The sequence below is a fragment of the Chlorocebus sabaeus genome, chromosome 12, assembly GCF_047675955.1.
Source record: "Chlorocebus sabaeus isolate Y175 chromosome 12, mChlSab1.0.hap1, whole genome shotgun sequence".
In the NCBI taxonomy this organism is placed as follows: Eukaryota; Metazoa; Chordata; class Mammalia; order Primates; family Cercopithecidae; genus Chlorocebus; species Chlorocebus sabaeus.
This window is the reverse complement of record NC_132915.1, coordinates 39,892,972-39,908,024: the sequence shown is the minus strand read 5'-3', so window position 1 is coordinate 39,908,024 and position 15,053 is coordinate 39,892,972. Positions and strand designations below refer to the sequence as shown.

The 15,053-nt window shown below is 35.3% G+C and overlaps 1 protein-coding gene across 29 annotated transcripts in view; it reads left to right on the top strand.

Annotated features, from left to right (window-relative positions):
* The first annotated feature begins 392 nt into the window (after positions 1-392).
* The window catches only part of PTPRD (protein tyrosine phosphatase receptor type D), a 2,332,079-nt gene continuing 2,317,418 nt past the window's right edge, over positions 393-15,053 (top strand). For 9 of the 29 annotated variants that reach the window (XM_073021583.1, XM_073021586.1, XM_007969264.3 and 6 more), the window contains exon 1: positions 394-1,006. The gene's annotated coding sequence lies outside the window, so the exon portion shown is untranslated. Of the gene's footprint in view, positions 1,007-15,053 lie in introns of all 29 variants that reach the window. The other 20 variants (XM_073021588.1, XM_007969269.3, XM_007969270.3 and 17 more) reach the window with 5 other exon arrangements.

The following is a 15,053-nucleotide window of genomic DNA, read 5'->3' as shown; positions in this document are numbered from 1 at the left end:
ATCCGCATCTGGACCAGTCCTCTGTGGCTTTAGTGATGGGGAATAACCTGTGCCTGACATGTCCTCATGTCCCCGCCCGAACTGCTTTACCCCGGAGCCATGGAATGGTGCCAAGGCACCCGGGCGGCAGGGTCCGCCCAAGCCGCGTCGGGCAGCTCTGGGCCGGTGGGTGCCGGGTCTCCCCTCCTCCCGCCCCAGCTGGCGCGTCCGCAGCGCTGCCGCCGCCGCCGCTTCTCTCCCCGGCGGGCGCTCGGAGCATCCCGCGCCGCGTCCTCCCCGCCCCGGCTCCCGCCCGCCGGAGCGAGACCCACGCCGCTGGCAGCCATCAAGTGGCTCGTTAAGGAAATGCAGGTGAGTGCGTGCGGCCGAGCGGCAGCTGCTGGAGACGTGGGGTGTGTGCCTGTGTGTGCTAGCGAGACAAGGAGGGAGCGCCAGCGAGCGAGCGAGTGCGGGAGCGGCCGCCTCGGCTCCCCGCCCAGTCGCGCCCGCACCCGGCGGCCGGAGCGCGTGGGGCAGCGCCTCGCCCTGACAGAGCCTCGCCTCCTCCTCGCCGTCTCGGCTGCTTCTCCCGGGAGTCGGGAACCGCTCACCGGCCTCCCCCACCGTGCGCTCCCCTCCCAGCCGGAGCCCTCCCGCTCCTCTTTCTCCTCCTCCTCCTCTCGAGCCTCCTCCCCTCGCGCGCGGCGCTGACAGCCAGCCTCGGCGGGGAGAGTGCAGGTACTTTGCCTTCAGAATAATTTGCAGGACCCAAGCCGGCTTTCGAAGCGCCCTTTCTTCTTCTTCCTTTGCCCCCTCCCTCCGGAAAAGAAGATCCCACTTTTGAAACAATCAGAACCGAAGCACCCCACCAAAGCCTAACCCTGACGGGCTGCTGTGCATGTGCCGTCCCTTTTTGCAGTTTATTCTGGGCCTGTGTGGAATAGAAAGACAATTCTTTATTTGACTGGTAGGAAAGAAAAGAGAAGACTCCTCAGGGTTTCCAAGGAGGACTGGAGCGGCTGCTTTAGTAAGTAAACTGTGCTTCTGTCTTTCTTGCCTCTAAAGTGAGACATATGCTGAATGCTTTTCAATGTCCAATGTCCAATGCTGTGGACAGTTTATTTATTTTACCTGGGGAAAACTTGACTTATCTAACTTCAGTAGCTCCTATTTGAGAATTGGTTCGCTAAGTATTTTTCTTTCTTTCTTTCTTTCTTTCTTTTTTTTTTTGGAAGAGCCCCTAGAAGACTTCGGTATGGGTTCAGTATGGGCAGCCTCACTGGAAATCTGATTTTTAAACGTTTATTGTTCAAGAGCTATTGGAAGCCTGCTTTGTGAAACCTTGGTTGGTTCTAAGATTTAAGGATGGTTATCTAGAAAAAGCTTGAGAAATCTAACCCTACTGGCTCACTTCTCCTGCCACCTTCAACCTCAACCCTAATCCATGCTAACTCCCACCCTACTCTGACATCAGTTGGTTGGTTGTTTTATCTTTAGTTCTTAAAAGCGCAGGAAAAAAAAGGGGGGGGGGGAGCGGTAAAGGGAAAGTTAATAAAGATGGTTTGAAAGACCAGATGAAAATTCTGTTGAGATTTCTTCATGCCTATAAGGAGATAATACGTGGAAGAAAATCCTGGAACTAGAATAGTTGGAGAATTTGAATGAACTTAATTTGGAGAGAGAATGTGAAAAATGCTTTGGAGAGGGCAGGGCTGAGACTGTGACTTTGACACAGCAGGTTATAAACTCTGACAGGACTCAGCAGCCAGTGACAGGTTTAAGGTGTCTCCTAAGGCTGAATATTTCTGCCTCAAAAACTTTTGCAGGCAGTATTCCTCTTGGGGCTAACACCACCATGTCAGTAGCTGCAGCATTTCTGTAAAAGCAAGTAGGACACTCTTGTTTCTACAAAAGGGTTAATAAGTTCATTATATATATATATATATATATATATATATATATATATATAAAAGATATATAGTCTAACATTTGCCAATATTTTGTAATATCTAAATAAAACCTTTGTGTTATGTCAGGAAAAATATAGTTGACTCAGTTTGTTTTGCACAAGAGGTAGAGAATCAATAACATTTCAGCATTTTTTTCTTTATCACTGCCAAATGGATTCTGAATCTAATTCTTCTTGCATTGTTACATGTACAGTAGATACAGTAGGAGTTGCAACTTAGACAAAACAGACCTGATTTTTAACAAATCCTAAGTTTTTTTGACATGGTAGCACTTATATTGACTAGAATCTAATAGTGATTAGAAAAAGTTTATCCCTTTTATCTTTAACTGTCAATTTCTGTCTCAGTATAAGATGTACTTTTCTAATAAAAAGCCCTTATAAGTTAAAAACCAGGTTGAAAAGTAAAAGTACTTATCTCAGAGAATTTCTTTCAATAAAACAGCTTATTATTGATACTTAAGGGCTTTCTTGTGTTTAATTGCTGATAATGGTAGAGTGAATATAGTTTTACCTCCTTATGTACTTAAGTATATAAAAGCATCTGTATTCATGGGGGGTTGGTTTTAAAAATTATAAGAGTAAACTAAGGTACAATTATTACAAAAAGAGATCTTTTAGAGTTGTTATGATTACTCAATGTTGAAAGCTCTAAATATCTTGGGCCATAAGTTTTCAGGGTAATGAGACAGGACAATAGGACACTTAATGAATTGGTTGACATGAAGTTATATATGGAATCATTTGAGAAAGATGTGTCATTGTTTCTTGATTATTATTTAATTTCTCATCCAAATGAGTTTTCTTAGAGATATTACTGCTCTTAGCTGCCATTTCTATTACTGGTTTAAAAACGAATTTAAATGATTTAAAATGAAGCCCTTGGCTGATCAGATTTGGATTATAGCACATGACCTCTACTCATTTCTGACCTCATGTGACTGAGAGGGTATCTGATATTTGAAAAAAAAATTAATTATTAAAAAATGAAGGGGAAGATTGTACCTAAGTAGGGCAAATTTAACAGTGGTTTAAACATGTTATTACATATATTAGTATAGGACATATTTTACACAGTAGAGAAGACATGACAAATTTGTTCATTCTTTTTGAATTTCTGAAAGCAAATATTTGTAAGTAACATTAAAACTAACATGACATACATTCTGCCTCTGTTGTAATTATGTCACAGTGCTAAGGAAAATAGCCTGAATGAAAGCTGTTTCTAGTAAAGCTTGCACATGCATTTGATCCCTGTCTCTATATAATAATAGATAACAATGTCAAAGCAGGATGGGTGATTAAATTGTCACCTTTTTGGCCACCAGCTTTCTGTCCTGTACAGAGGTAGTTGCAACTTTAAAGTTGAGAAGAAAGTTGCTAGTGTCAGCAGTAAAGTGTTTTATTATGCAATTGTTCTTGTTATTCAGATCAGATAATGGCCCGATGAAATACATAAGCAGTCTGCAGGGAATGAATGATTAATTCCTTTAACATGTGCTTACTAAAGGAGTTCTTTCTAATAAAGTGCTGTATACTTGCATTTGCTTACAGTTGCAGTTGGTGAAGGCAAACTTATTTTTCTTTTCTTTTAATATTAACATAAAATTTACAAGTCTATTCTTGTAACTATAGCAACATAAAGGTGATTTTTTTTGACCACATGGTCTTATGTTTTATGGAACTCAATGCATGATTACTATTTACTAAATACACTTAATTTAGAAACAAAACAATGCTAATTAGATGTGATATTGGAAGGTTGAGCTATTCATAACTTTTTTGTTGTATTCTTTGTGGAATGCCATTATATCTTTCCTGTGTATTACTAGTAGGATGCAGGAATCCAAATGTATGCAGATGCAGAGTTCTGCAAATGCACATTTTTCTTTAAAAACGCTGAGAGTAAGTGAAAAGCTAAAATATTGCTAGTTATATCCAAGAATTAGCAGAATACTATGTTAAAATTTTAGGAATGACTAATAGTGTACATGGCAATTACTGTGGTTATCACTGGTGTGAACTGTTCTGCAGTTAAAGAAGTATCACTAATGTAACTTTACATTTCTAAAACTGGATTATGGTAGAGGGTGGCGAATGAACAGGTTTTATATGATAATTTGAGAATAGGTGACCTGAAATGCATGTTACATGTTTGAAACTTACCTACTTAATGTCTTTTTAGAAATTTCTGAGAAAAATTTGATTTTTAAAATTACATAGTTAAATATATTTATCAATATTTCTGTATTGATCTAGCTACTATCTATTTATGTCTCACATTTAACACAGCAAATAACATTATTTCAAGACCTCTCTGTTGTTTGGAGGAAATACTTTAATTTCAGTAATATATTTTTGGGCTTACACCTATCCTGAATTTAATAAACTTAGCAATGCAAACGATAGGATAAATATTCAAGAATGCTAATTTAAAAGTTATAATGAGAATTAAATGAGTAGAATTTTGTACCCAGTTCAATGCCACTTGAACTTATCTTCTTATGTATTAAAGAGCAGTTTCTTTACCACTACTGTCAGTTCACTGTTTTATTTTTTTAGGATTTTCAAAAGCATTTGGCATCAGTAAAGAGTAAATAAATCTCCCCTGATACAATCAAACAATGTAGACCTTAACTGTACTTTTAACAAGCTTTTCAAAACCCTTATAATTCACTGAATGTAGAAGAATTAATGAAGAATCAAAAAAATGAACATTACCCATTAGAAGAACACTTATGTGATTGTGGTAACAAAGGTTTTGAGTTTTTCTTTCATCACTACAATTGGAAGTGTGATCCTATGGAGGTAATCTGGACTCTCTGTACCTGTGTCAGGTAAAGGACTTGACTTAGCAATTTGAAAGTCTTTCAAGCTATGTGACTAATATACTGAATATAACTGAAGTTGCATTTTGCAAATCCTCAGATTATATTGTGGCAGTTTAAGAATCCTGTAGGGGTTAGGGGCAGCCATCTTGTTTGAAAGGGGGCTAAGGAAATTGTCCTGAAGTCAGGTCAGCAGTGCCTGGACACTCTTGTTATGTAGTTTGAGATTGAATGTTTATTTGGAATGTTTTTGAAGGAGCAGGATAGAGATTATGGAAGGAAGGAGGTGGACTCAAGTTTCTCTAAATGACCCTATACTGCTGCCACTGACAACATATTACATGGATAATTATTTTTGCATTTTATTACTTACTGTACCCAATATCAGAAGGATATGAGAAGAATATAAGTAAAAGAGGATGCTTAGTGTCTTTAGTCTTCCTTTTTCCCACTCTGAAATCTCTATATATGCTATTTTGCAAGATCACATTTGGATAAATATGCACAATTTAAATAAGTGTATGTTATTCCCTACATACATGTAGACTGTAAGAGCTAGAAAGAACCATAGAAAAAATGATCTGAACCCTTGCATTTTAAAGAGGAAATTGAGAACTTCAAAGATAAAAAGATATCGAAGTGGGTTGGATATCCCAGTTTCACAGAGAGGTTTTCCATCCTTGTTCAGTACCACCTAACATGCTATACTGCTAAGTAAATACATAGACAATAATTTATACACCTCTAACTACATTATCAATGAAATAGTTTCATTGATCTTGTAGGATACAATACATTAACTTTAAAAAAATGTGATAACAAATCTTCTAATCATAGAAAATGAATACAGAGAAGGAATACATACAATGTTACTTTTAAATGCTTGTTTTTCTTAAAGAAAACCAAAAATTTATTTCTCAGTATAATTTGTGGGATATAATTGATGAAATTGAGAACCTTTTTTTTCTCCTACGAAAATCAATATGGCCAATTGTTTTCTACATGTGATATGAATATTTAAGTTGCAGCAAGTAGATATATGTCTCTATGAAATGTACGCTTTAAATAATTGAAGTCTGGGAGATCATGTTATACTTATTTTTTTAAATTGTAAAATATAGCCAATATAGCTGATTAATTGTAGAGACTTTCTTTGCATTTTATTTTGTGTTTGCATGTGAGCATTTATGTATGTATGTGTGTTTAAATACATCTGCTCTCTTCAAAATAGGAAATTGAAAATGGTATACTCAAAAGTTTAAAAGTGTGTGTATAATAATCAAACAGTCAAAAAGAAATAACTTAGACTAGTATATAACATAACAAATTGCTCTCTAATTAGTTCTTAAATGAAAGTTCACCAATATACCATATTACCAAAGCCTTGCCTTTTATAATGAGTCCATGTATTTTCTAAATACATATTATAAAAAGTAAATATTTTAAAGTTGAAATAACCATAAAGCAAAAACATTTTACTCTATATTCTCAAATACATTTACTTATATTAGATGCTAAACAGGAAGATAATAATTTCATATTTGATTATATACATTTCATGTGAGATCAGAGATGGCTTAAATTAAATGTATGTCTTTTCCATTGGGATGCCTTGTATGAGTCATTGCATGTATAATACTATCTGATTTACTCTGTAAGGGAACAATTAAATTATTATGATTAAATACCGAATTTATGAACTTTTGAAATAATTCATTAAGTTTGCAAATATTTAAGTAATCAACTACTGAAGTCTCAACACATTCATCATATTGAAACTTCTGTGAATTGTAGATTTTGCAAACTGTCCAAAATTATAGTTCTCAAATGTAGTTTGTGTTAAAAAGGGGACTCCTTCAGCAGCTACATGAACAGAGAACGAAGCCAGGCAAGCATTGTGTTCACATGCATTTTTTACTACTACACACATGTAACATGACATATGTATCATAGGAATGATTCTGTTCCCTTATCTGGTTAGATAGTCCTTGGTCACTTAGGACAAAGGCCTCGATATAGCTTCTTTACACCACAAAGAAATAACCCAAACATCATATTTTATCTCAAGTTCCAGGAAAGGTTAATTTAGAGCACAGAACCAGGGAAAAAAAAGAAGAAAGAAAAAGCAATGGAATGTTTCCTGTTTCTAAATTTGAACCAGTGTAGTCCACTTACCAAAGATCTTTATTTAGAATTTAGGAAAAATACTCATGTAAGCTAGCATCCTTGGGATTTTTTCCGAATAATTGACCTAAAATCTTTATAATCAAAGTTAGAAATTCTACTCAGAGGAAAAGGATGGAGGGGGTAGAGAATAGTAGAAGGAGTGACTCATTAATCTCAGGCTAGAGGCAGAATTCTTCCATTTCTTATTCTTCACCCAAATGGTTATCAGGATGAAAGATAAGTCTTTTTGCCTTGGGGTTAAGTGGTCATCAGATTTCTAGGGAAGTCTGGCTCACACTTTTATCTTGCCACTTTTCCATTTTTTTTTTTTTTCTGTTGATAACAATGTAATCATCTAGAACCATTGAGAAGGACAGTTTATTCATGAACCATAGTAATTCCTGTTTGATTTTGCTACAGAAATCAAGGACAGGACAATAATTCAGGTACCATATTCACATTATGTGCTACTCTTAGAAGCTGTACCCTCTTCTATTTTCAAACTACTTGTAGAAGTTGCACCCTCTTCTATTTTCAAACTTGTACATGTTGTCAAGTCAGAATCACTAGTCGGGATTATGCAATATGCGTAATATGGCAGCATAAACCATATAATATAATCTTGTCCCAAATATGTATTGAGTCTCCTGTTTGTCAAGGAGTGCTGAGTAAAACAGCCATGTGCTAGCAATTTAAAACTACCCAGCTGTGACCATCTTATGGTCTTATGAAATGTATCCACGTTATCACAAAATTTTTGATTCCGTAGAGAAAAAGGAACCTCTTCCCTAAGGCATTTCTTCCTTTATGTCACAGAAAAATTTCCGTATATATAACTACATTTACCTTATTGTCCTTCTCCTTTGCTGTCATCCTGAGTCACAGGGCATTGCTTTTAGAACCTAGGTGGAAGCTGTGTTGCTTATTAGGCAGTTGTAGTCTATGCTGTTTTCCACTGGAATTTCTTGGCACCCTTCATCATCTTATCACTCCAGTGCTAATTCCTTATGTGTGTTCAGCTCTCCAAAGTTCTAGAAAGGCAGTAAAGCATGATGAAAATACACCATACTATCCTCATATTGACGCAATATAAAAACACAAATAAATCTATGCACCAGTCCCTTATATTTCCAAATTCATAGAATACAATACCAGTTACAGTCAAGACTCATGTTATTTTCAGCTATCACCAAAGCAAAACAGAAGTGCTTTGGTTTTCTCAGGAAAGAGCATAGACAGAGAAAAATGAGGAAATTCTTCCTGTACCTTTTGAGGTGAGATATTTTTATAAGAGGCCTTATAATGTGTACTTTGGATCAAATAACCAAAGAGGAAGGCAAAAGTGCAATTTAAACGTTTAGAAATGTAGTGGGATTTTTAGATATTGCTGAAGTTAATAGCTTACCCTAAGTTCAAATCTTGATTTCTCTTAAAATAATCATGGAAACATCTATGACTTAAGTTCGAAGAGTTTCCCATTTTATTCCCCCTGAAAACCCTTATCAAAGTACTACTGAACAGGAACTTTTGTAAAACAGTGCCAAGATGATATATTGTTTCACCTTCAAAAAACTTTTATACTTGTAAATTTTCAAGCTAAATTATGTGCATCACAAGTATAGAAAAAATATTTCCCATTTGTAATTTTCTATTTTATTATATAATACAGTTAATTAGTTCTCAATTAACATTTATCTATGGTACCTATTTCGATGGACCATGGCTTATAATTTCAGCATGTAAGGATTCCTGTGGCAACTCCTCTGAATAGATGTATTTATTCTGTGTCATATGTGCTAGCCATTTGTTTTCTCCTAGGAAACATACGTGGTTAGCTCTGAAAGAATAGCTTAGCCTCATCATTTATACCTGTGTGATTGAAAGCAATAAGGCTTTCTTGCAGTATAATTGTTCTCAGGGATTAAGTCTAGAGCTTTATTCTCCCATTTTCCTGCCCCTCAGGAGGATATTCCTTCCTTTTTATTTTTATTTTTATGTTTTTAGGAGCTTGAAGTCTTCCTGTTTTCCCATACTCCTCTCCCACTTGGAAAACATGCCAGGATTTAATAAAACAAATTACACATTCACTAGAACACATTAATATTGGCTTTTTGAAGTATTATATCAGTGCATTCTGAGAGATATTCTGATAGTATTATAGATACAGATATAGATAGCTGTTTTAAGAGAAAAGAATTTCAGGCCATATTCAAGAATGCTTTGGTGCGAATCAAATGTCTGCTGAATACAGAGGTGAAGAATCTAGTTCAGAAGATATTATATGTCTTTACCATGGCAGGCTTTTTTTCCCTCCCTTACTCATCAGTTCTCTTTCTTCCTATGGTGGCACACAGGAATGACTATGTTGGCCTTATGAACATGTTAAAGGGTATGTTATTAACATTATTACATAGATTATACTATTGTCTGTATTGTGCATTTCTCTTACAACTCATTCAACCCTCTCCATGTAATAATCCACATTTCATATGTAGTTTATCACTTCTTGTAGTGGAATTAAAAGAAGTATGTAATGACAACTTTTTGTTACCAAATTAGAGATGGTTTCAGGGTCACTATAATCTTTTTATTCTTCTTAGTTTCTTGAATTTTATGTCTTATATACCACCTCATGAGTTCTTGAGAAATCTTCAGATAGAAGGTGAATAGCCCACACTTATTGACTGCTTCATATCTGCCAGTCACTATTTTAAGTGCTCTCCATGCATTAACTTGTTTATACCCATATCATTCTTGTGAAGTTGGTACAATCATTATCTTTGATTTAGAAATGAGGAAACTAAAGCACATAGAGCTTAAGTTGCCTAAAGTTAATAACGTATTTTCCCAGATGTGCATATTAGTACAGAAGGGAATTGCTACAGTTTTCTAGATTCTGTACATGAAAAGCAGAAAAAGTGTGAAATTGTAGATCTACTTTTATAATACAAATTATTTCAAATGAAGTGAGCACAAGTTATCATAATTAAATGATCATATATGTGAATACAAGAGGACAGATGTTGTAAAAGTGCTGCCCAGGGGAACAAAGAGGCAGAGGGCAAGTCACATCAAGGAAAACTAACTCCAGTGTTTCTCCTCCCAAAGTTGAGAGTTAAGCGTGGCACAAATGCTTCTGAGTGTATTTTTTTTTTCTTCCTTTGGGATTTCCGATCTGGCAGAAAGAGAACCTGCTGTGCTCTCTGCCTTTCCCTGGGGTAGCCCTTCAAGCTCAGGTCCCTTTTCCTGGGGAGATTAATTCATTTTGTTCCCACCACTCCAACCTCCACAGCCTCTTGGCCTCAGATTTTATGGTATATCAGCTCCTTAAACACCTTGCTGTACTTGATAATTCATGACTAAAAGCCACAATTTTGGATCCAACCAAGAGTTTTGAGTTAGTTCATCTCATGTGAGAGGCATGGTGGAAAAGCAATGCAGAAGTAGGGAAGATAAGCTCATGGTGGAGTGGAGTGACATTTAGGATCAATAGGGTCGCATCTGCCAGTTACTATCATTCAGAGTATTTTAATGCATGCCCCACATAATAATGAAATGAGACTGTTGTGATTAATTGATGCAAGATAAAATACAAGGATACTGATTATAATCAGCAAAGAAATGAGTAGGAAGCAGAAAACCAAAAATTGGTCTTCTGAGAGTCATTTTAATTACAATTATTTGTGGTGAACTGTGTATTACCTATGCCTTATTGCCATCCATCCTGTCCCTTATTTACACCACTCCATCACATTGTATTAAATTTGTTGAAATGTTACTTAATTGCAACCATAAATTACTTTTATTTTCTTATTTGTCTTTCTTATATGTTGATCACTGTTCTTGTATCTAGTATGGCTGCTCACCTGACACAGAGTTACAACATAACTCATGGTTTAATCTTCAGATTACCTGGAGATGAAAGTTAAACTGTTATCTCCATATTCATCAAAATTTTTTAAAAAGTTGAATAAAATAATTCTCAGTAAGCATTTGTTGGGCTTCTAATATATGAGAAATGCTGCGTGTGTATTGATTGAAACCTGGTACCCTAATTTTGAAAGGACAAGAGAAATGTCTTTGTTATATGAAATTATCAGAAATGTTATGTGACTTTTAAAAATTGAATGAAAAATATTACCTTTGCTCTTTGACAGCGTATTCGAGCGACACTTCTTATGTCTCAGGTATACATTTGTCAGGTTATAGTTTTAATTAATACCACAAGATGGCAAAGCACATATACAAAATTGCTTTTTCCCTACGTTAGGAGGGGCACATAAAATAGATACAAAAATAGAAAGTTAAAATGCATAAAATAGAAAGTTAAAGTTGAGTTTTTTTGCGACATATATATCATCAGCACCAAATCTCTTCCTTTCAGGTGTGAAAGATAGTAAACACTTAGTGAACAGGGTAATTGGATTATCTTTTCCCCTATGAGACAGCTCCTTTCTTCCCTAAGGTCTTCTGATTACTTGTTAAGAAAATTCAATGAATTTTCAGTTGTAAGTGAGAACTGAGGAGTAGAAAATATGCCAGCCTGGGCAGTTTTTGATGTTGCAGACTTGTCCACTGGAGACTGTCATGGAACTGCTAAACTCTTAAACTGCTTGTTATGAGCTAGAGTTTTTGCCTTCTGTCACTGAAAAACTTGGAGAAGGAGCAGTGGTTAAAAAAGCAACACAAAGAAGTCCTCAAATATTTAACACATCAGCAATAACACAATTGTATTTCCTTTCTTTTTACAAAGAAAGAAGATATAAAATTCAGGTCCAAAGTGTTTGTTTTGTAGTCACTATTCTAGAAATTTAATATAATCATTATATGCAATATAATTTGAAAATGCAATATATATAGTACAAGATATACTGGATTAGGTATCCACAGGCAAACAGATGTAGTAGGTCCAGTTATTTAGCTAAAATAAGCAAAATTTGCAACTGAAGTCAGTATATTACTTTAGAAATGTAGATTGTCTCATCAAATTTATGGTAGCCTCCACATTTAGCACAGTAGGAGCCTACCATAAAAATGATACCTATTAGTGATCAAGTCCTATCAGGCCAACTTTTTATTTTTTTAGTCAAATTCTTCCCTTTGGCCATGACTTTACTTCAAGGCCTTACCAAATATTACTTGGATGGCTATCTACTGTCTCCCAGACTCTACCTTACTTTCTCTATTCTTTTTTTCTGCCACCAATGGAAATTTTAAATGCAAATATCATCATGATTAAAATATTATTATTTTTAATTTAATGTAGGGTAATGTTATGAAAAAATCTTGGTGTGACATAAAGGAATCTTCATTACCTAAATTGCAAAGTACCTTTTCATCTTTATTTCTTGCTATTTTTCCCCTGTAGAATTTTATAACAAAACTAAAAACACCTTGAAGTTTAAATTGAATAATTTAGTTAGGTTATGATGAAAATGATGTGATAATGAAGATTTATAATTGCATTTTCTCTGTTGGAGAGGCTGTCTCATATTTTGTAATATTATATGCATTTTCTCTTCAGGCACTAATTTTGAATCTGATTTCAGAGTATCATATATGGTACTCTGTATGAGACTTTCTAGTTAATAACATATATACCATGAAATCCAACTTTTGAGAAACCTCTGTTTTTGTGGATTTGCTCGTGATGAACCATCTACTATCTTATTCTTCACAACAAATTGATCAGTTTTCTGTTGTTTCCCAGCAGCAGCTAGTGTCTGCCATACAAAGTAATGATCTCTAGCAAAATTTTATGTTGTGTCTCCCCTGCCAACTCTGAAGTGGTCAGCTACCTTTGGCTCACCATCCTGGAGCTGTGTGGGTTTCTTACTTAGCCTGGTCTCTGTAGGCATGTACTTTGTTGCTCACAGATTGGCTGAGCTCCAGGTCTTTGTTGCTGGAGATGTTGCTGTAACATCTGTTGGGTATGGCATGTATGGAGTTACTCTCATCAATCTTAAGGAATTGGGTGTATTTTCCAGGCTGTGGCACACATTATACAACATAAAATCTATATTGAAAAGAATGTTGCAGATTAAAAAGGGAGAGTGTATATGATATGATTTTTTAAAGTGTAGCTTTGATTGTAAGAAATGTCAGAAAACTCTTTTATTAGTATTTATATAATATATGACCAAGTTGCTGTGGAATTATCAGTTTAAAAGGATATTTAAATAAAATTGGTTTATATAATGGTTTAAACAAGTCATTTTAAGTTTATCAATTTTGATATGTCTTGGGAAAGATAATTCAGATTTTAAATACTATGCCATAAAATAAAATAAGTAATATAATTACAACCTCCATCTCTGTATTTTAAATAACCTTTAAATGTATTACACGAACACTTTCTTTAGGTCACAAACCAAAAATAATGTGGCAATTATGAAAATGCTGATATTATCAATAGTAAAATATTCCTATGATCTAAAGAACCCATAATATTGGGAGATTGCTTCTTTGAGTCAGTGATTAAGCGTGATGATTATTGATGCTGATCTGTTGGGGAGATTGAAATAACTGGGAAGCGTAAAAGCCTCTGATTAGAAGGGGAAATAATCAAGCTCTTCTCTTATTGATGAAAACTTCAGAGAATTGAAGGAGAAAATAGGCTATTTTTTAAAATAGAGCAATCTTGAATCATTTCAATCTGTGTTAAATCTTAAAACTGAGTTTTCTGATTAAGTAACAACCAAATGAATAGAAGAATAGTTTGGAAATTTTCATGACCAAACTTTGAAGAAAATGTTGCAATATTTGTCCTGGCAAACAGTGGTTCTTTGCCTATTTATTTATGCCCATAGAATAACCAGTCTAAGAATTCTTGACCACCCTGTCCCCAAGTTTTGGGGTCATATGTCAGAATTCCTGATTAATATCAAATCAAATACATTTAAAGTACTTGTTAACCCATATGCTACACTGCAGTAGAAAAGTAAACCTTATAATTTAAATATTCAGCATTCATTGTTGTATAAGTTAAAGACTAAGCTACTGTAACCATAAGACTTCCAAAACAAGTATCTGAAACAAAGCGGAATTATTGGTCATTATAATCATTATACTCAGATAATAACTCAATTATAATCATTAACAGTCTTAAGGTGAGTAGTTTAGGCTGATGGGATGACATGGTTTTTTTCACTGTCATTCGTAGATCCAGGTTACTACCATCACGTTGCTCAGTCATCACCTAGGGAATGGTCCTCATATCCAAATTGTCAGATTTGGATCATGGACTAAATTGAAATCAAGGAGAATAGACAGGTCCAATTTCCTTGCACAAGGCAATTTCCATGTCAGTGCCATTGAACCTAGATAAGTGGTCATACCCAGTTGTATGTGAAGCTGGGAAATGTAGTCCTATAGCTGTTTAGTTATGTACCTAACTAAAATTTGAGAGTTGCTGTTATTAATAAGAGGAACAGGAGAATAGATACTGGAGTTTGTATTCTCTATTTTACCTATTTACTCCTCATCATATCAAAAATTGGTAGTGTCATACATTCTCTCTCTTCCTTTCTTTATATCATCTACTCGTCTCCTTTACTCTCTGAATCTATAGTAGGTGATTCAGATATTTTGTTATCTACTCTAGTTTGGATTTTCTACCTATTTACCTCTCCATCTATCCATCTACACACACACACACACACACACACACACACACACACACACACACAAATGGTTCAAAACATTTAATTTCACTAATGAGAAAGAAGAGGCTCCATAATGTTGAATGCCAAATTCTTATGGCTAGTTTCTCAGAAGTAAAGGTGAAATTAGAATCCAGGTGACAACGTCCAGTCCAGCTTTCTGTGCAATAAATAATGTGACTGGTTTTTGGATAATTTTATTTTCTTCACAGAATAACCTAAACCGTAACATTCTATAGAAGATTTCTAAAATGTTGCTGTGATTTCTTTACCATTATGCCCTTCCATGTTGCTGTATCTGCATTTGCTGTATTGGTGAGTTCCAATCAGAAATCATGAGCAAAATTTTATTTACTTAAAATTTTAATGTTCGGCTAATTTTACTTTCTGAAGAAATGTTTACTTTGAGCTAGCAAATTCAAAATGCATAATACTTATGTAAAACCGAAT